The 21,357-nt window shown below is 47.7% G+C and overlaps 1 protein-coding gene across 1 annotated transcript in view; it reads right to left on the minus strand.

Moving 5' to 3' along the window:
- Window positions 1–21,357, minus strand: part of B4GALNT1 (beta-1,4-N-acetyl-galactosaminyltransferase 1) — a 306,925-nt gene that overhangs the window by 177,192 nt on the left and 108,376 nt on the right. Inside the window, exon 2 of the mRNA XM_082244664.1 lies at window positions 6,254–6,361. The gene's annotated coding sequence lies outside the window, so the exon portion shown is untranslated. The remainder of the gene's footprint in view (window positions 1–6,253; window positions 6,362–21,357) is intronic.

Genomic DNA, 21,357 nt, shown 5'->3' on the forward strand with positions numbered 1-21,357 from the left:
ACTCGCATTATTAGTTCAGATATGTGCGAATTCTTATGTGCAAATTCTTATTTTTTGTTTGATTTTCCCCTCAGCTCCACCCCTCCTGAGCTTAATTAACATAATCAACGCAATCAAATTTTCATTACAATCGCGCTGGTACTATTGAAAAACACAAGGTAAACTTGCACTGCAAATTCGCATAGCAATGGCATCCCTTCGCAATCGCACAAGTGTGAACAGGCACTTAAACATTTTTAACAGATTACATGTTTACAGTTACAGAGGAGGTCTAGTGCCAAAATTTTTGCTCTCACACTAATGTTCGGGCGATACCTCACATGTGTGGTTTGAACACTGTTTACATTTGCTGGCGTAACTTACGTATGCATTCCCTTCAGCGCGCGAGCATGGAGGGACGGGGCGCTTTACATTTATTTTTTTTTCAGATTTTTTATATCTTTTTTATTTTTTTTACATTGTACCTTTAAATGTTTTTCTTTATTCACTTTTGTTGCTGTCATAAGGAATGTAAACATTCCTTGTGACAGTAATAGGCACTGACAGGTACTCTTTATGGAGGGATTTGAGGTCTATAAGACCTCAAATCCCTCCTTTGGACCTAAAAGCACTCAAAACGCCAAGTTTGGCTATTTTGAATACTGTCTTTTTTTTTTTTTTTTAAATCTGGCGCCTTCAAGGCTTCAGTAACCGGAAGTGATGTCATGACATCGCTTCTGGGTTACTAGATCAGAGACCCCATCAAAGCCGATTCTGGCTTTGTTTAGGTCTCCGTCCAGCCAGCGGACATGCTCGGGTCTCGCTCGGGTCTCCTGGTGGGATGGGAGACTAGGGCGGAGTGAAGGAAGGCAGCGGGGGATGTCCTTGAGACAACGGCAAAGCGGCTGCTTAGCCGCATCGGTTGTTATCACAAGAAAGTCGACCATCCGCTCTAAAAAAAAAAAAAGTACTGGGCTGATGCTTGCAAAATTCTGTAGCTGCTGACTTTTAATATAAGGACACTTACCTGTCCAGGGATTCCGCGGTGTCAGCACCCCAGGTGATAACCACCAAAAAGGCCACCTTCTGGGAAAGTGCAAGCAGGGGAATCGCCCGAAGATTCTCAAAGGGAGGTTTCTGGAGAACCGAAAGTACCAGATTGAGATCCCAAGGCGGCAACGGAGCCCGCACTGGAGGGACCAAATGTTGGACACCCTGAAGAAAGGTACACACCAGGGAGTGTGTGGCCAAAGGAAGACCACCAAAGGCAACACCTGGCCCTTGATGGTACTCAAGGCCAATTTCTGTTCAATCCCCCATTAAAGGAAGGTCAATATCCAAGCCACCGAGAAGGAGCGAGGATGAATCTCACACCACGCAATGTACGTCTTCCACGTAAGATGGTAGATCTTTCCAGAAGTAGATTTCCTAGCTTTCAACAGGGTAGGAATTACAGACACAGATAAACCCCTATCCTTCAGCACCTGGCATTAAACAGCCAAGCCGTCAAAGCCAGCGACTGTAAAGCAGGATGGAAGATCGATTCTTGGGACAGCCAATCCTCCCTGAAAGGAAGCTTCCAAGGAATGTCGGCAACCAGCCGCACCAGATCGACATACCAAGCCCGGCGAGGCCAGTCCGGAGCCACTAAGATGACTGGAATCCCTACTGCCTTGATGCTGTGGAGAAGTCTTGGCAGAAGCTTGAGAGGAGGGAAGGCGTAAATCAGGCAATACTGACCCCATGGGGCCACAAGCGCGCCTGTTGCGTCCGCCAGAGGATCCGTTGACCGAGCCACAAACCTCTGCACCTTTCTGTTTAGCCAAGATGCCAACAGATCGACCTCGGGGGTGCCCCCCTGGAGACATAGTTGTTGAAACACCTCCGGATGAAGGGACAACTCCCCTTGGTCCAACGCCTACCAACTGAGGTAATTCACCTGCCAATTTTCCACCCCAGGAAAGTGTACAGTGGAGAGGGCTGGAACTAACTGTTCTGCCCACCTTAGAATGCCGGTTACCTCCAGAGTCGCCAGGACACTTCTTGTGCCCCTGGTGATTGATATAAGCCACGGCTGTGGCATTGTCTGAATGAATGATCATTGGACAACCCTGAAGACGATCCGTTCAATGGTCCAGACACAGTCTGATCACTCGGGGTTCCAAGACATTTATAGGTAGCCTGGACTCTTCCAGCATCCAGATCTCCTGAGCAGAATGCTTGCCGAGGAGGCCTCCCCAGCCGGCATCTGTGGTGACCACTGTTTAATACAAGGGGAGGAAGGATTTGCCCAGCCGAAGCGCCGGAGAACGTTTGTCCAGAGACTGTGGAGTTTTGTCCCACTTGGTCAGAATCTCCCTTTGCAGGGACCTTGTATGGAACTGTGTAAATGGAATCGCCTCGATGGTAGACACCATCAGGCCCGGCACCTGCATGCAAGTCCAGAGGAATGACCATCTGCTGGACAGCAGGAGACAAATTGCAGTCTGCAACTTCTGGACTTTGTCCAGGGGAAGGAGTACTCTGGCTAAGAGTCCAGAGTCAGGCCCAGATAGTCCAGCTTCGTGGAAGGAACCAGAGCGGACTTCTGAAAATTTTGAATCAAGCCCAACTCCCACAGAGTTTGCATTGTGATCTCCAGGTTTTTCATCAGCGCAGAAGGAGACTCCGCTCGCAGAAGGAGATCATCCAAGTAGCCCAGTACCGCGATCCCCCGTTGGTGTAACAAGGCTAGCACCGGGGCTAAGACTTTGGTGAAGACCCGAAGAGCAGAGGTGAGACCAAAGGGTAACACCACAAACTGATAATGCTCCTCTCCTACAGCAAAGCAGAGAAATCACTGGTGACTGGCACATATTTGAATGTGAAGGTAAGCATCCTTGATGTTGATAGAGGCGAGGAAATCCCCCTGATGCAGGGATGCCAACATTGTTCGAATGTACTCCAATCTGAACTTCTGCACCTGCACCAAGCAGTTTCGCTCCTTGAGGTCCAGGATTGGACGCACTTTGCCTTCCTTCCTGGGAACTGTGAACAAATTTGAGTAAAACCCCTAAAAACATTCAGAGTCAGAACCGGGACAATCACTCCTTGAAGTAACAGGTCTTGTACCAACCCAAACAGGCCCTGCAAGCGGTCCGGGGACAGGCGAAAGTTGGAAGGAAATAACCTTGCTGGGGAACAAGAGCAAAACTCTCTTTTAGCCAGACCGAATGACTTTGTGGACCGACTTGTCTTACACCAGGGCTCTCGGCTTGCCAGACCAGGTTCGTTTGGATCCTCCAGAGGAGGCCCTGAAAGGCTTTGAGCCCTTGTTTGTTGACCCTGAGGGACAAAAAAACTTCTTATGAGCCGCGAAGGAAGGCCCACGTCTACGACAAGGTTCCTTGCCCTTAGTAGACTATGGAAGAAAAGTACTCTTCCTCCCTGTGAGACCTTTATTGATGTCATCCAGGGTCGCTCCAAAAAAAGGCGATCTCCTTGAAATGGAAGATCAGTCAAGGCCTTTTCAGAAATCTGGTCCACAGACCAGCACTTAACCTCCCTGGCAGTATGATTCTTTCAGATTTTAGGTGCTGAAAGCAGTACCATTATTTTGTATGTAATTCTTGAGAATGAGCAGCCCAAACCAACTATTTACATATTTTTTTTTTTACTGTGCGTTCTTCTTTATACCATCTTGGGTATGATAAAGTTTGAAACACAAAATCATAAATTATAATATAATAAAAAACTATAAATAAGTTAAAGTATGTATGTATACATACATATATATATATATACATACATAAAAAGTACAGTAAAACTGCAGGAAAGGGCACTGGGGGGCAATGTAATGTGCATTTATTTTATTTTGAATGGTGTTTGGTGTGTTTTACATTTGAATTTGCCGCCGGTTCCACCCCCCTGCGAACGTCACGTTGCAGGAGACAGAAGTCGGGGGGACAGAGAGGATCGGGAGGAAGATCTGCCGCCGCATACCGCTCGCATACATCACTGGATCCCGGTGACAAGGTAAGTAACCTCTTTTACAGGATCCAGCGATGCTTCTGGCGGTACCCCGAGTGTGGCTCGGGGTTACCGCTTTTGGCTCTGAAATTTAACCCCGAGCCACGCTCGGGAATACCGCTAAGATGGTTAAGCCATAAGACACGCCGAAGGACCACTGCCGAAACAGAGAGCCAAAGAGGCATTACAGATAAACTGCAGTCCCTGGACCAGCTGGTCTGCCAGCTCGGCAAAGGCGGGGGGGGGGTGGACTGTTCTCCCTCCAGGTTACAGTGTAAGAGCTTAGCCCACTCGGTCAGAGTTTGCAACACCAGGGCAATGGTGAATACTGGCCTCATTGCCGAACCAGCCAGAGTGTACATATTGCGGGCCACGGCCTCCACCTTCCTGTCTGGCGGATCCTTAAAGGCCGGGGACTCTTCAACCGGAATCATGGTTGCCTTGTTTAATCTCAAAAACCGGAGGGTCCACCACCAGTGGAAAAGTCTACACTTTAAGAAGGGACTCCTCATAGGGGTAACGCGGCCTAGTAAAGTGCTTAGGGACCCCACGGGGATGCTTTGGTCATACCCACTCTTTAGCGACAATTCTGTCCAAATAGGCGGGGAAAGGAAACACCTTTGCCACTCTGGATGGCTTGTGAGTGCCAAAGGAAACCTGTGCCTCCGTCGCAGCTGCAGCTGCGTCCTTCATCTTCAGTGTCTCATGCACAGATACAATCAGTGCCTCCACCAGTGCCTTTTCGTGCGCGGTTGCAGACATGGAGGAATCATCCTTACTTTCAGAGAATTCTGGGCGCGAGGTTGCAGACCCAGTAGGATGACCCACGCCTGGGACAGCCAAATCAGATTCAGGATCTGATGAGACAGATGAGGCAGGGAAAGGCTGGGGGCACCTTTTGCGAGCCGTCGCCCGAAAGACACCTCCACCTGGGACACAAAAGACTCCAGGACCGCCGTCAGTGAATTGATGGATGGTCCGGACCCGGAGGGACCCGCAGCATCAGAGAGGGGATCAGGTGGGGAGGGTGGCTCCAAAGACTCACCAGAAGAACCCACCAGATTCACCACCCAGCAGAAACAGGCACCTGCAGCCACCAGGATAATTTGCACTACGCTTGCAGCGATCAGGAAGTGAAAGAATCCAGGAGTCATCATCAGGGGATGAGGAGGGACTCCCCAATGCCAAAATTGCTGCCCACAGGGCTCCACTGTCATGGCCACCGCTAATTTCTAAGGCAAACCACAGCAAAATGGCCACCGGACTACACAACCATGGCCGCCTTGTAAAAAAACACACAGGCTACAAGAAAATGGTGGCACTACGAAGATTACAGGGACACAGGAGGGAACCCAGGCCTCAAGGACAGATCCAGGCTGGACAGGGGGCCCTGGCAGGAGTCCCCACCAGGTACAACCCCCTCCCTCCTGCACAGTCGATCGTTCGGTCATACGTGATTCTGCGCAGCTGGCCTGCACTGTATGACTGATTCAAAGTGATTGTAAATAATCACATTTTTTTTTTTAAATAACAAACATGTTATACTTACCTGCTCGGGACACCTGAGCCAATGAGGGGGGAGAGAGCAGATAGCCTCTGCTCTCGTGCACAGCTCTGGATCAAAATCGGACTCCAGTAGTTAAAGGGTGACTGGAGGGTAAAGCTGCTGCACTCAGAAGGTTTTTTATCTTAATGCAGAGAAAACTTTCAGCATTTCCAACCACTTTAATGTACATAAATCTTCCATGATTATCTCCCCAGCAGCCCCCTCCCCCCTAAATACTCACCTGAGTTCAATCTCGCTCCAAAGCTGTGTCTGAGAGCAGCAGCGCTGTTTTCATTCTCCTCACAGGACTCAGAGGCAGCAGTGGGAGCCAGTGGCTCCCGCTGCTGCCAGTCAAATCCTGTGAGGAGGAAGCCAGGGGTGGGTCTATGGACACATATAGCTCAGCTTGGAAGTAAGCCCACACATGTGCCCCGATGGCATGCGCTCGCTATGGGGGTAGGGAAAAAGAGGAGCCAAGAGCACCGAAACAGCGGAATTCCGATTCATGTATTGCCGGCTTGAGACAGGAAGTGGGTTCTGGACAGGTCACCAGATGGAAAAAGAGAAAAAGAAAAAAACCCTACAAAAAAAGAAAACTAATGGAGCCACCACATCTAAGAACTGTTAAGCTGCAATATAATACATTCTTGTTTGTGGGTTTAGATATACTTTAAATGTTCATTTATGCTTAGGGAACCAGTAAAAGTGACTTTTACCTACCTTACAGCTTGTTCCCTCTGGCAGCCGATGCGCAACTCTTCTTCCTGTGACCTCCAGAGCACCCTTGAGAAAAGGCTACGGCAGCTGGTCTTACAGCATGAAGAAAGCCTGTTGGAGTGGGGAATTAGAACAGTAAAAAAAAAATATTGATAGTACCCTAGGTAGTGATGAGTCTGGGTTCAAACCTTAAAATTAGCAGTCATTGTAAGGCCAAGGAGGTGCAAGTGGGAGATTTCCCACCACAAAGCTGACATACATAAAGGGATGGGGATGCCCGTGACATCATTGGCCTCTCTTCTACAGCTCCCTTCACCTACTGAAGTGTGAACAAGAAGCCTTGTGACCTACAGTTTATGTAGGATTCTTTCCTCAACCTACTGTAGCTCAATAGACTGATATAGAGTTATACATAGAGGAAGCTGTCACAGCTACTGGCCACTGTCCCAGCAGGAAAGGATCCTGATCACCTGACCTGCATGACATCCAATCACAGCCAGAACTCGTGGGTGTCTAGCACCTGGTGCAGATGCTTTATTCACCTTTATTTTCTTATTATTTTTTCTGAGTCATATTTAAGTTTAGTCATTGTGGTGCATTTCAAATTGTGTTACTATCATCCTCAATTTTGACATCAGCACTGCCACTTTCCATACTTAATAGCTTTGTTTTCTCTTTGTTTCCAATGACCATGTGTTAATATTTTACAGGGCTTACTTGCTTGGACTTAGTCATTTTTCGGGTGTGTCTTTGTTGCTAGTTTATAATTTTGCCAACCATTTTGTAGTTTTTGCTCTGTAACACTCAAATGATAAAAGCATTCTTGCTTTAGAAATATTACAAATACAAGTCAAGTAGGTTTTTCTTTTAGCTTTTTAAACGTGTTGCTCATAGGAATAACGGAATTTTTGTAAAATCTTACCGTAAAATTTCTTTCTCTGAGTCCTCTGACAGTCGCCGCCCACTCATACAGTCTTCACCATTGGGTATTGACTTCCTCTCCGCAGAAGTAGCTAGGCATAAGACTTGTTAAAAACAAAAGCATTTAACATAGACACACCCATGGGGGCTGTCCCACTGGTCAATACCCCCCTGCAGTAAGCCATCCCAACTCAGTTTGGTAGCATAGCAGTAAGTGTACAAGAAAACCCCAAAAGAGGGGCGGGGGAGGCGAAAGTTGGAGGACTCAGAGAAAGGAATTTTACGGTAAGATTTTACAAAAATTCAGTTTTCTTTTACGTCCTCCGACAGTGGCCGCCCACTCATACAGTCTTCACCAATGGGATGTCCCAAAGCAGTGTAGACATGAGGGGTGGGGAACAGAACCGTCAGAAAGGCAACGCAGTACCCACATCAGAGAAAGGAACCTTACACGCACAGTAAGAGAACCTTCTGGGCAACAGTAAAAGGCTCAACAGGAGCAACAACCCAGGAAAGCAAATAACCCAGGGGATAAACACCCCAACAGCCAGGGACCCCCAAAAAAACAGGGTCCCCTATGGCACTGCTGCACAGAGAACTTTGCGGCCAAAGGAGGCATCAGCTGATGCCAGAACATCAATCTTATAGAATTAGGAAAAGGTGTGCACTGACGTCCAAGTCGCAGGCTTGCACACCTGGGCCACCGAAGCCTGATGCCGGTAGGCCCAGGACGTACTCATCGATCTGGTAGAGTGCCCCTTAACAGGGAAGGGTGGAACCCGTTCCTTCAAGGCATAGGCCTGAACAATTGTCTGTCTGATCTATTTGGCAACGGTCGCCGCAGACGCAGCCATGCCCTTCCGAGGTCCCTCAGGAAGGACAAAGAGAGAATCCGATTTTCAAAAGGATTCAGTGGACGACAGGTAAACCCTGATCGCCCTGACCACATCCAAGGAATGCAATGCAACCTCCTTAGGATGCTTCGGCTTCGCACAGAGCGAAGGCAAAACAATGTCCTCATTAAGGTGAAAATCAGACACCACCTTAGGGAGAAAAGACGGGTTAGGTCGCAAGACCACCTTATCCTTATGAACCACCAGGTAAGGAGAGCGGCAAGACAATGCCGCCAACTCCGACACCCTGCGAGCCAAAGTGATCGCCACTAAAAAGGCAACCTTCTTAGACAGCAGAGGCAACGATATCTCCCGGATGTTTTCAAAGGGAGAACGCTGTAACATGGACAAAACCAAGTTCAAGTCCCATGGAGGTAAAGGCGCCCTCCGGGGGTGCGAATTAAAGAATGAGACGCCACAGGGCGTTGAAAAAGAGCAGCCAGTGCAGATACCTGGCCCTTAATCGTGACCAACGCAAGGCGCTGGTCCACACCAGACTGTAGGAAAGCTAACACTCTCGCCACCGAGTATGAACGAGGAGAAAAACCCCTGGACTCACACCAGGCAAAATAAGCGTTCCATGTACGGTAATAAATCTTACCAGAAGAGGCTTTTCTAGCCTTGATCAAAGTAGGAATAACCTCTGAGTAGAGACCCCTGTCTCTCAGGACCTGGCTCTCAACAGCCATGCCGTTAAAGCCAGCGACTGTAAAGCAGGATGGAAGATCGGTCCCTGAGACAGAAGATCGTCCCGCATTGGGAGCCGCCAAGGAGACTTGACAGCTAGGTGAACGATGTCCGCGTACCAGGACCGGCGTGGCCAGTCCAGCGCCACCAGAATCACCAACGTCGGTTCCGAAGCCAATCTGCGAAGGAACCTGGATAACAACTGAATCGGAGGAAAGGCATACATCAGACGATACTGATGCCAAGGGGCCACCAGCGCATCCGAGGCGTCCGCCAGAGGATCGCGCGTTCTTGCCACGAACCTTTCCACCTTGTTGTTTAGCCGAGACACGAACAGATCCACATCCGGGGATCCCCACTTCGCACACAGCATTTGGAAGATCTCCGGGTGTAGGGACCATTCCCCCTGATCCAGGGTCTGGCGGCTCAGATATTCGGCCTGCCAATTCTCCACACCCGGAATGTGAACTGCCGAAATCGCCGGGACATGAGTCTCGGCCCAAGACAGAATGCCGGTTACCTCCCAGGCCGCCCAGGCACTCCTGGTGCCCCCTTGGTGGTTGATGTAAGCCACCGCGGTAGCATTGTCCGTCTGTACCCGTACAGGACGGCCCAGAAGACGATCTGACCACTGGAAGAGACACAGTTTGATCGCTCTTAATTCCAATATGTTGGTCGGAAGGAAGGATTCCTCCTCCGACCAAGTGCCCTGGGCAGACAGGTTGCCCAGGACTCCACCCCAGCCCGACAGGCTGGCATCCGTGGTAATCACTGTCCACAGTAACGGTCGGAAGGATTTTCCGTCCGACACAGCCGGGGACTGAAGCCACCACGGAAGATCCATTCTGGTCTGGTGACTCAACGAGACACTCAGATCCAAGGACTGAGGTAGTCAGTCCCACCTGGCCAGGATCTCCGCTTGGAGAGACCGCGTGTGAAACTGAGCAAATGGTATCGCCTCGAAGGCTGACACCATCAACCCCAGGGACCGCATACAGGTCCTGAGTGATGAGACTTCGTTGTCCCTGAGGGACCTGATCTCGTTCTGTAAGGTCCGGAGCTTGTCCTCCGACAGAAACCCCTTCGCTTGAGCAGAGTCCAGAACCATTCCCAAATAGGGAAGACGAACCGAAGGAGACAAAGTCGACTTCTGAACGTTGATGGTCCAACCGAACTCCTGGAGCGTCTGTACCGTAGTCGACAGATCTTCTTAGTCGAACAGGCTCTGACTGGCACTCGATCTTAACAGGAGATCGTCCAGATATCCCAAACCCGCAATGGCCTGTGCCCGCAACAGGCCCAGAACAGGCGCCAGCACTTTGGTAAAGACCCTTGGAGCCGAAGCGAGACCGAAAGGTAACGCTACGAACTGATAGTGGTCCTCCGCTATAGCGAATCGTAGGTACCTCTGATGACCCTCGAAAATGGGGATGTGCAGGTAGGCATCCTTCAGGTCGATAGAGGCCCGGAATTCCCCTGGATTCAGGGAGGCCACCACCGAGCTGAGCGATTCCATGCGGAACTTTCGAACACCCACAAAGCGGTTCAGAGCTTTCAAGTCCAGGATCGGACGTAGCTTGCCCTCCTTTCTGGGCACAGTGAACAGATTCGAGTAAAAACCCCGAAACCTGTCCTGATGAGGCACCGGGACAATCACCCCCTGGGCAAGAAGGTCCTGCACCGCTTAATGCAGGTCCTGTAACCGCCCTGGGGTCAAAAGAAGATTTCAGGGAAAGAATTTGTCCGCCGGCCGTGAAAGGAATTTGATGTTGTATCCTGATCGAATGATTTCTTGAACCCACCTGTCCGGAATTCGGAGCAGCCAAGGTTGGAGGAAACCGCGCAAACGTCCCCCCACCCCTGAAACGGGTGAGGGCGTCCTTTCAGGCAGAGGCGGATTGGGCCGCCGCACCGGCGTGGCCGGTCTTCTGCTTGCCCGCCCATGGCTTTCTCTGGCCACCTTGGCCCTTGAAAGGTTTGCCCTTGTTTTGTGCCTTGAAGGCACGAAAGGACCCCTGATTGGGTTTAAAGGCGGGACCCCGCTTACCGCGGAAAGACTTGTTCCTCGAATTCTGGGGCAGCAGAGTGCTCTTGCCCCCAGTGACTCCTTTCACCAAAGTATCTAAGGCCTCGCCAAAAAGGCGAGACCCTGCATAAGGAAAATCAGCCACCGTTTTCCGTGACGTCTGGTCAGCCGACCAGCTCTTCAACCAGATCAGTCGACGGTTAAGTACCACGACACTAGACAGGCGTGCAGCCAAAGGGGCCTCATTCAAGGCCGCATCGCACAAATACATGACCCCTTGATGATTTTGGTCCACCATGTCCAGCGTGGTAGGTGGGGCAGAATCAGTCACGAGAGTGCGTCTAAGCACCTTAGTCCAGTCCGCCACCGCCTGAGCCACCATGACAGAGGTGAAAATAGGTTTGAGCATGGAACCCGCCACCATGTAAGCATGGCGGGCCAGAGTTTCCAACCTCCTGTCCGTAGGATCCCGGAACACCGGGGTATCCTCAGCGGGGACCAGGGTAGCCTTGTTCAACACGGCCACAGTGTGATCCACCTGGGGGCCACACACCAGCGCAAATCCGTAGAAGGCGCAAAGGGGTAAAGCAGTTGAAACCATTTTGGCACCCTGAAGGGGCGTTTCAAACTGCGCCATTGTTCATTCACCGTGTGATGAAACTCAGCGGGGCAGGGAAAAACCTGCACCGACTTGCGGGTCCTATGTGTACCAAAAGAGGACACAATGCCCGGAGGATTGGGCTCATCCTCCAAATGTAGTGTTTCTTTTACAGAAGAAATCAACGCATCCATAGCTGCGCGTTCTTCAGGCGACCCCGGGGAGAATCATCTACCCCCTCCACCTCCGCCTCCCCCTCAGACCCCACCGGGTCCTGAGAAGAGTGAGACCCTGAAAAGGGCACGCCACCCACAGCAGCCACATCACCATCTGAATCAGAAGAGAAAGATATCCTAGGCCTTTTTCTTGCAGCCCGTTCAGCCATCAGCACCTCCATTTTGGACACTAAAGTCGCCACCACAGCGGCCAAATTAGGTAGAACGGGGGGTTCAGCAGAACTGGGGTCCCCCACCAAGGCTGGGGGGAATTTGCTGTCCTGAGATTCCATTGCAGAAACACAATTTTTAAGGTACTGGCCCTTTAAGAGCGCTGCGGTCCCCGCAGCCCACCGCTAAATAGACTGTGTACACAGACCCCCTACAGGGAAAAAACTGAGCTAGAAAGGACAAAACAGAGGAAATATGGAAAGGACAGTCTGCAGAGCCCCACAGAGTGTTCCCACTCCGATCGCTGCTCCAGAGGAAAATGAAGTGAGGTCGTCAGAGGCTGAACAATATGCTGCAGGCTAAGGGAAAATGGCTGCCCATAGCAAGTGATGGGAGGCTTCGGCAAGATGGTCGCCGACATGTGCACCGAACGATCGTTCGCCACACACAAGAGGGCGCTGGATGGCGCCAAAAACACTACATAGAAGCTGTGTAAAAAAGCCCACAGTGAAGCCAGACATGCTGCCCACACCTAAAATGACAGACCGCACGGTTTTCACCCCGCATCGGCCGCCGCACACACCGTCTGCACCTCCAACACCGAAGTGACATAGGAGAGGGGCCCCCACACATACACAGCGCCAGTATTGCAAATAAAAAGGATCCCGCAGGGATCGCATCAGGGAGCCCCACAAACGCACAAACATGAGGGGACACCACAGCACAACAGGACTGCCACCCCAGACAGAGACCTCACACAGATAGTACTTACCCGTACCGGATGGCGTGGGGTGCCTCTTAGTAACGGAAAGCCGATGCCCTCAGATGGCAGGGAATGCCGTCAGCCAAAAATGCAGGACACTGCAGCATGCGAGTGAAAACGCAGATGTGTCCAGTGAGGTAGCCACCTCACAGGCTGCATCCCTGCTGCGAACAGGGACGGGTCGTTCCTAATGCCAGGGCGAACACATGGCTGAACGCTCGATGGCGGCCTGGGGATCCATCTGACCCTCTGCCCTGGAGAACCAGGGCGGTCAGTCCGATTCCCAGCTCCGCAAAATCCATCTTCATCCCAAGATCCGACTAAACTAAAGCTGACAAATAAACAGCTAGTAAAGCAAAGAAAAAATGACATTCTTGCAAATAAAATCATAAGAAAAAGATTAGAAGGCTGAGACAGGAGCCCCAGCACAGGGAAGCCTATCTACTCCTAACGCTAGGCAGAAGACAAACTGAGTTGGGATGGCTTACTGCAGGGGGGTATTGACCAGTGGGACAGCCCCCATGGGTGTGTCTATGTTAAATGCTTTAACAAGTCTTATGCCTAGCTACTCCTGCGGAGAGGAAGTCAATACCCATTGGTGAAGAGTGGGCGGCGACTGTCAGAGGACGTAAGAGAAAAACGGTATTTACATACAGTAATTATATTTAAACTACTCCCCAGCAGCATGCACACTCATAGTTAATTCCACCACTAATGCCTCACTATAGTGACAAACTAGATACAGAGATCACCACTCCTTTTTATCTGACCTTCTTTTATAGAGAGCACAGACGGGAGTATTCAAAATGGAACTATAAATAAAAATTCAAGCCGTGATAGCACAAAACAAATTAATTATAGTGTCCGCTGAAACTTCTAGCCTTCTTATTTTGCTCACCAGACTTCTGGCTAGCTTTAACTGCCATTGCAATACCATAGCTCTTAACTGCCCTGATTTCGAGGGACTGTCCCTCATTTTAAGAAAAGTTCTTCAACCCCTCTTTCCTCCTCATTTGTCCCTCATTTTTGGTCTGATTTATTTAGTTGTTTATAAAATGCACTATTTATCTATCCAAAAGTGTTTCCCAGTGCTAAACCCTCCATCCATTTTCTAAATCGTTGCATCTGTAAATTCCAAAAGCCAATATAAAGGAATAGTAGTGGTGAAAAAAAAAAAACACTTGTGGATTTAACCAATTATTTTTTATAAAATTCTTGTTTGGGGGGGGGGGGGGGTGTTCTATACCTACATATGTTTGCTAATAGGTGTCCCTCATTCATTCAGATTGTTGGGAGGTGCATCGGGTGAGCACTGGTTTAGCTCATTGGTGTGCCATGAATTGCATAGTAGTGCACCACAATGCAGTGTGTTGTTGTGCGTTGACGTAATGCACGTTAAATGGCATGTTTTACTTTGGGTCCTAAAAAGTAAGTCGATTTTTTTTTTTTTTAAATAGATATCAGAAACATGCTACTATAGAATATTTCCTACTTTTGTCGACCTATCTTATATTGATGAGGGGGTCAGTTTTTGCTGGGAGAGATCTACTGAGAGGGGGGGGGGACTATTGTTGCTGGCTGACGGAGAGTCTATTAATGCTGGCTGTGGGAAGATCTGTTGTTGCTGCCGAAAGTCTATTGTTGCTGGAGGGGGGGGGGGAGGGGATTTTGTTGCAGGTGGTCCATTGTTGCTAAGGGGATCTATTATTGCTGGCGGGGGGGACTAATGTTACTGGCTGCAGGAGATCTATCTCCCTGCTTTTCTTGTTATCATTGATTGAAAATTATACAGTACTTGGTTCTGTATTCTGGGATGTGGTGTAACCAAGGAATGGTGCTCGGAGGTGGGTAGGGGGGGCGGAGAAAAGGGCTGACTCGGAAAGGGGGAGTTCCTGCACCTATTCTCTAAGAAAAAAAGCCCAGACTGTACCTACTAGAAAGCAATGGGTTGAGAATGTCAACTCCCTCTTATTAAGAGAACAACTTGCCTATCATCCCAGTAACGTGATGCGTAAATTTGATCTCATATGGCGGAGCAGGTTAGACAACCCAGGTCTGGCTCCTCCACAGTTGGCAATGTATACCCTGCTACAGCTATAATTATTGATAGTCCCCTATCAATGGGTCCTAGGTTTTTGTACCCACCAGTTGTATTAGCTGCTTTGTTTTTGTTTTTTATGATGTGATATGTGAAAGAAAAGAAAAGCAACTTGCAGAAAAAGACCTGCGAAACATTTGACTGTTTCTTTTTATTTGGTTTCTTTGGAACGGTGGTTTCTTATCTTATCTATGTACATCCCATATGATCTTTACTGTTATATATCTTTTTTTTTTTTTTTGTTCTTTGATATCAATAAAAAGAGTTTGGATTTAAAAAAAAAAAACGAATGACACCATCATATCTCAGTATAACAACCCTTCCGATTTTAAGTGCAACCCCTAAAGCAAATGTGTGCTACGTCCATTTAGGCAAAGCAGTTGGTTTGCGTTCATTTTCTATATACACCCAGCATATAGTTTTGGTGCTGAAGGAACTACTCAGTACTTCTGGGTACAGAGAGAAGCATGTGATTCTCTCAACCTCACCGTCTCTTTGTGAAAAACAAAATCATGACACTGATTCTTAATGGGAACGCTCTGAACCATGCCACAGATCCTGGTTCCTTTTTTTTTTTCTTACTAGACTAGTTGCATTATATTTTTCACAATGGGAACTTGTACTGTTTCAAAGGGTCTTACCGTAAAGGAAAATGAGATTCCTATGTCAAATGGCACCTTTTAAATAGCAGTAAAGATCCTACAACTCCTTATTTTCATTATCTTACATCTTCCCTTTCCAACCCACAGGATGCTATTGCTGGTTTTAGCTTCTTACATTAGAGTTTTCCTAATTATAACACTTAACTTCTTTCCTCTATCAGTTATGCATTGTCAGGTAAAGAGGTTATAAACCCCTAAAATTAAAAATGAGCAAAGCAGATCATTCCATAGTGTGTAGTTGCCTCAATTCAATGCATCAATAGTGTTATCTGTCTGCTTTGTCATTCCTTTGCTATCTGAAGACACCCTTCTCCTTCCCAGCACACAGTAGGTGATTGACAGCCTCAACTATGCATGTTTCCCCATGAGACTGTGCGGGGAGGGGGGGTTTCCCTTCCCTCCACTCAGGTCTAAGATTACACTCAGCTCCCTTCTCTATGCTGTGCTGTGTGTGAAGTCAGATCCCCGCCCCGTGCCTTCTGGAGTTAATAAATGCTGTTTAAATTCTGTACTTTGACTGGTGGTAGAGGAGAAATGGCTGCAGATACAATTTGCCATATGTAGGAGGATTTGCTTAAAGTCTGTGTATCACATGAGGTTAGTCACTTCATTTGGTATATGTAAGGGTTTACAACCACTTTAAAATAAAAGATTGGATACAGCATATCTGTTTAGGATACAAATGCTGAATTAATAAGAGTCTCGGGAAACAGATAAAGGAATATACTACAGATATAGGCTTGCAAATAAACACGTAGGTAATAAAGAGCAGATCTCATGTTTATTTTGTGAAAGCTGTCTGAGCTCATTAAGTCAGCAATATATTACCTTCTCGTGCTTCTTTTTTTGTAGATGAGAATAAATATCCTTTCTCTTGATAAAAGAAGATGCTGCTCAACTGGTCTTAGATATTTCTAGCAAACTAGAAAAGAAAAAAAACAATCGATTTTGTTTGCACCCTGGAGCTAACTATCTCATGTTATGCAAACTAGGTAATGTATGTAAAGCTTATTCCTGCCTGTAAATTTCCAGCCAGGTAAATCCAACATAAACCTTGGTATTTGTAAAGTGATGAAGTGCTGCTGCAATGCTACGTAAAGAATAATACTGATAAAGGTGAGAGCACATGGGGATTTTTGTTATAAACATTTAATTATATTAATTAAAAAATTAATTTATTAATTATCTAAAACCCCCAGTCCCCCTCCATAACTTCCTAAGCTATCCATCCATTCCTGTTTGGTTCCTACTTACCTCCTCCAACAGAGTCCTTCCCCGTTATATGCACCCCAGTCAGTAAAAATCTAGCAGTGTGCTGTCTGGGACGGCTCACTAACAGCCTACAGCCTTGAAAGGGATATATCCACTACTGACCGAGGAGGTTAGTAAGTGTCTGGAAAGGGGGGTGTAGATTATCAGGGCCGATACCGATATTTTGGCCATCGCATATCGGTATCGGCCAATATGGGCCGATATTTTGTACATTTAAAGTTTTGAAAAATAAAGACAATTTTTGACACAAATCTGGTAAAGAACAAGTTAATTTTTGTTTAATGCTTAATGGCTGGCTGGCTGGCACCCTGTGGATAGGTGGCTGGCTGGCTGGCACCCTGTGGTAGATGGCTGGCTGGCACCCTGTGGTAGATGGCTGGCTGTCTGGCACCCTGTGGTAGATGGCTGGCTGTCTGGCACCCTGTGGTGGGTGGGTGGGTGGCTGGCTTGCTTACACCCTGTGGTGGATGGCTGGCTGTCTGGCACCCTGTGGTGGGTGGGTGGCTGGCAGGCACAGGGGCTGTGGGTGGCTGGCTGGTACAAGGCCTGTGGCTGGCTGGCTGGTACAATGTCTGTGGGTGGCAGGCTCGCTGGTACAGTGGCTGTGGCTGGCTGGTACAAGGTCTGTGGATGTGGGTGGCTGGCTGGCCCCGGGCTGCTGTGGGTGGGTGTATGGCTGTGAAACACTCCCGTGAGACTAGTCCCGACTCCAGACGAGGCTGTCGAAGGCGAGGGAGACGGCCTAAGAAGGAAGAATGACGTCACAAAAACATTGGCAATATCGACCAGTTCCAGGGCCGATAACGATATATCGGGGAAAGTGCATATCGGCCCCCGATATATCAGCCTTGCCGATAATCGGTCTATCCCTAGTGTAGATATCTGGTGAATTTGTCCAGGTGTGTATTTCAGGCGTGGATTGATTTTGTTACCTCTGATGTATACAAAAATGCTTTTACAAAGATATTATGCTGTGGAATGTTTTTATAGGCCCCTTTAAGACGGAGCAGAAACCATCAAGCGGATCTGCCTGCCCAGTGGGGGATCTCTCCGATGATCCTCGCTGAGCAGGCGGATGACAGGTTCGTGTCCGCTTTGTTATGCAGAGCGGACACAGACACAGCTCACTATTCTCTATGAGGCGGTCGGATGGAAATCCAACTGTCATCCAATCCGCTGAACGGATGGGGTACGTATCACCATCCATCTGTTTTTAGCGGACCGGATCAGATGCCGGCGAGTGTCAGCCGACATCCGCCACTCCATAGAAAGCAATGGGTGGTCTGATTGGGTCCGCCTGTACGCTTTTCATGGGGACCCAATTAGACCACCCGTTGTTTTCTATGGCGCGGTGGATGTCTGCTGACGCCTGCTGGCATCCGATCCGGTCCTCTAAAAACAGACGAATAGGGATACGTTTGCCATCCATCCAGCGGATTGGATAACAGATGGATGGAAACGGATAGGCAGTCTGCTGGTGTAAAAGGGGCCATATGCTTTGCTCACTACATTTTATCAAGGTCTCCGGAGGTTTGCATTGGAAAACAAGACAAACAGTAGCTGTTGGTTGCTTTGATTGAGCTATGATTTTATGTTTTTTACCTTGAAAGGATGGGCATTTAGCCAGGATTTTCCATCTTTTTCTTTTATGACCTCTGTTAGTTCTCTTTTTCTCTCCCCTCTTCTTTATTTGGGACAATGTGCCTCCCATATTCTGTAATAGAAAGTTGCAAAGATTTGCCCTTGGGACTTTGAATGAGGTGCGACGTGCCCAATGATAAAAGCAAGTTTATTGAAACATACAATGTCAGCAAGTAAACACAGACAGGTACCATATTATGAAACAGATTTGTGTTGTTATACATAGTATATTCATATTCATAGTTAAGTTCAGTATTCCATAGAGCAATCAATGGTAGGTATGAAAATGCATCCTGGTTAACTGACGCGTTCAGTGAACCGTTCACTTCCTCAGGGGTTGATGCGATACATGGTTTCTAGGAAATAAACAGTTTGAAGCATGTAATAAAGATAGTAGATAAAGTTATGCTGATGCGAGACATTAAGGGGCCCATACTTACAAATCTGGTAAAAGAAATTGCATGCTCATGATCCATTGGCTGCCGCTGGGAATGTCTATCCCGGGAGTTGTAAGCCTGGGATCCACGATGGCACGGCAGGACAAACAAGGCCAAACACAAGCACAGACCAACATAGTGGGGCATCCACGGGGATGGCTAGAGGAGACATATCTACTGTATGTATCAGACTCATATCTAAAGTGTATATGAATAGTAATATCAGCAATCAGTACAAGGAGTATAATATTGTGCAGTAAGTAGGGGTATCAACTGGCAACACTAACAGTCAGCCAGAGTTCAAAAAGTATGTATCTGATGCTCAGATTAAATGTTAAAAGTGAGCAATAAAGCAAAAAAGTATCAATGATGTGCGAATAAAGTTGAATGAAATGGCAAAACAAGAAGCAAACCAAATAGCCCCAGGGTCTAGAGGCCTCTAAAAGGAAAGGATAGTGGATTGAAGTGACCTACCTAAGTGGGAATATGTAGCAACAATGTACTATATTGTGCAATCAAAGTGAAATAAATTTGATTGCACAATATAGTACATTGTTGCTACATATTCCCACTTAGGTAGGTCACTTCAATCCACTATCCTTTCCTTTTTGGGGCCTCTAGGTCCTGGGGCTATTTGGTTTACTTCTTGTTTTGTCACTTCATTCATCTTTAATCACACATCATTGATACTCTTTTTCTTTATTGCTCACTTTTAGCATTTCATCTGAGCATCAGACATTCTTTTTGAACTCAGGCTCACTCTTAGTGTTGCCAATAGATACCCCTACATACTGCACAGTAATATACTCCTTGTACTGATTGCTGATATTACTATTCATATACACTTTAGATATGAGTCTGATACATAGACTTGTCTCCTCTAGCCATCACCGTGGATGCCACACTATGTTGGTCTGTGCTTGTGTTTGGCCCTGTTTGTCCTGCCAGGCCCTCGTGGATCCCAGGCCCACAGCTCCCAGGATAGACATTCCCAGCGGCACCCAATGGATCATGAGCATGCGATTTCTTTTAACAGATTTGTAAGTATGGGCCCCTTGGTGGCCCCTTAATGTCTCGCATCAGCATAACATCTACTATCTTTATTACATGCTACAAACTGTTTATTTCCTAGAAACCATGTATCTCATCAACCTTTGAGGAAGTGAACAGTTGTCCACGAAACGCGTCGGATTACCAGGATGCATTTGCATACCGATCATGAATTGCTCTATGGAATACTGAACTGGACTATGAATATACTATGTATAACATCACAAATCTGTATCATAATATGGTACCTGTCTGTGTTTACTTGCTGACATTGTATGTTTCAATAAACTTGCTTTTTACATTGTATCATTGGGCCTGTCGCATCACATTCAAAGTCCCAAGGGAAAATCTTTGCAACTATGTTATTGTTATTGTTGTTATGTTATTGAGGGAAGGAGGTGCGTCACGGGGTGCATCAGGGCATATTTTATTATTGTCCCGTATTCTGTAATGGGATGCTGTAGGGCGGACCTCCAGTGGGGGACACCGGAGGGGTGACAAGGTTAGTTACTTTTATACCGTATTTCAGTTTTGCATACCTGTTGTCTACCACTGTTGGGAGGGGCACAATGCCCTTATTTTGTATACATGTTCCTGGAAGCACAGTGTTACAGTATATCTTTATACTTTCAAATTATGTGCATCTCTTTCTTATTTTCTTGCATGTATGGAAAATAAAGATTAAAAGAAAACAAGTCCTGAGCCCCCACCTCCTACGCACCTTTGAGGCGGCCCTGGAGGCGGGTGTTCTCCCCTCCTCTATGCTCGAGGCCATGATTGTCCTTATACTGAAACCTGGCAAGGATCCCCTCGAGTGCGACTCGTATAGACCCATCTCCCTGATTAATGTGGATGTGAAGATACTTGCTAAAGTCCTTGCCAACCGCCTGAATAAAATAATCCCCTCCCTGATTCAGGATGACCAGGGTGATTTCATCCCTGGCCGTTTGACCCGTATGAATATCCGTAGGCTCTTTCAAAATTTGCAATATCCCCATGCCCACTCTACTACATGAGTAATTGTTTCTCTGGACACTTGTAAGGCCTTTGACAGTGTGGAGTGGCCTTATTTGCTCCAGGTACTACATCTATATGGCTTTGGGCCCCCGAATGGTTACCTGGCTCTGGCTTCTGTACACTGCCCAGTAGCTGGGATTAGAGTGAATGCCTCGGTCTCTCCGCAGTTCTCAATCTCCAGGGGTACGTGCCAGGGTTGCCCCCTGTCCCCTCTCCTCTTTGCTTTGGCGATTGAACGTTTGGCCATCCGTATCCGCTCAGTTCCGGATATTCATGGCCTCATTATTGGTACGATTGAGGAGAGGATATCCCTTTACGCTGACAATACCCTTGTCTATCTGGCGGACCCCTCGGACTCTTTGTGTGCCCTGTTGCGGGAGATGGAGGACTTCGGCAGATTTTCTGGCTTTCGAACCAATTGGTCCAAATCTAGTCTCTTTTCCTTAGATCCCGAAGCTGAGCAGGCCATCTACCCGGGCTCCCAACTCCAGGTCGCCCACTCATTTTGCTATTTAGGAGTGATAGTGCAATTGCCTTTGCACTCATATATTAATAACAATCTGTGCCCCCTTGTTCAACAATTTTAACAGCGTACTGCCCAATGGATGGATCTTCCCCTGAACTTGATAGGCAGGGCTAATTTAACTAAAATGATC

This window comes from Pelophylax lessonae, assembly GCF_965119305.1.
Source record: "Pelophylax lessonae genome assembly, chromosome: 2".
Taxonomy (NCBI): Eukaryota; Metazoa; Chordata; class Amphibia; order Anura; family Ranidae; genus Pelophylax; species Pelophylax lessonae.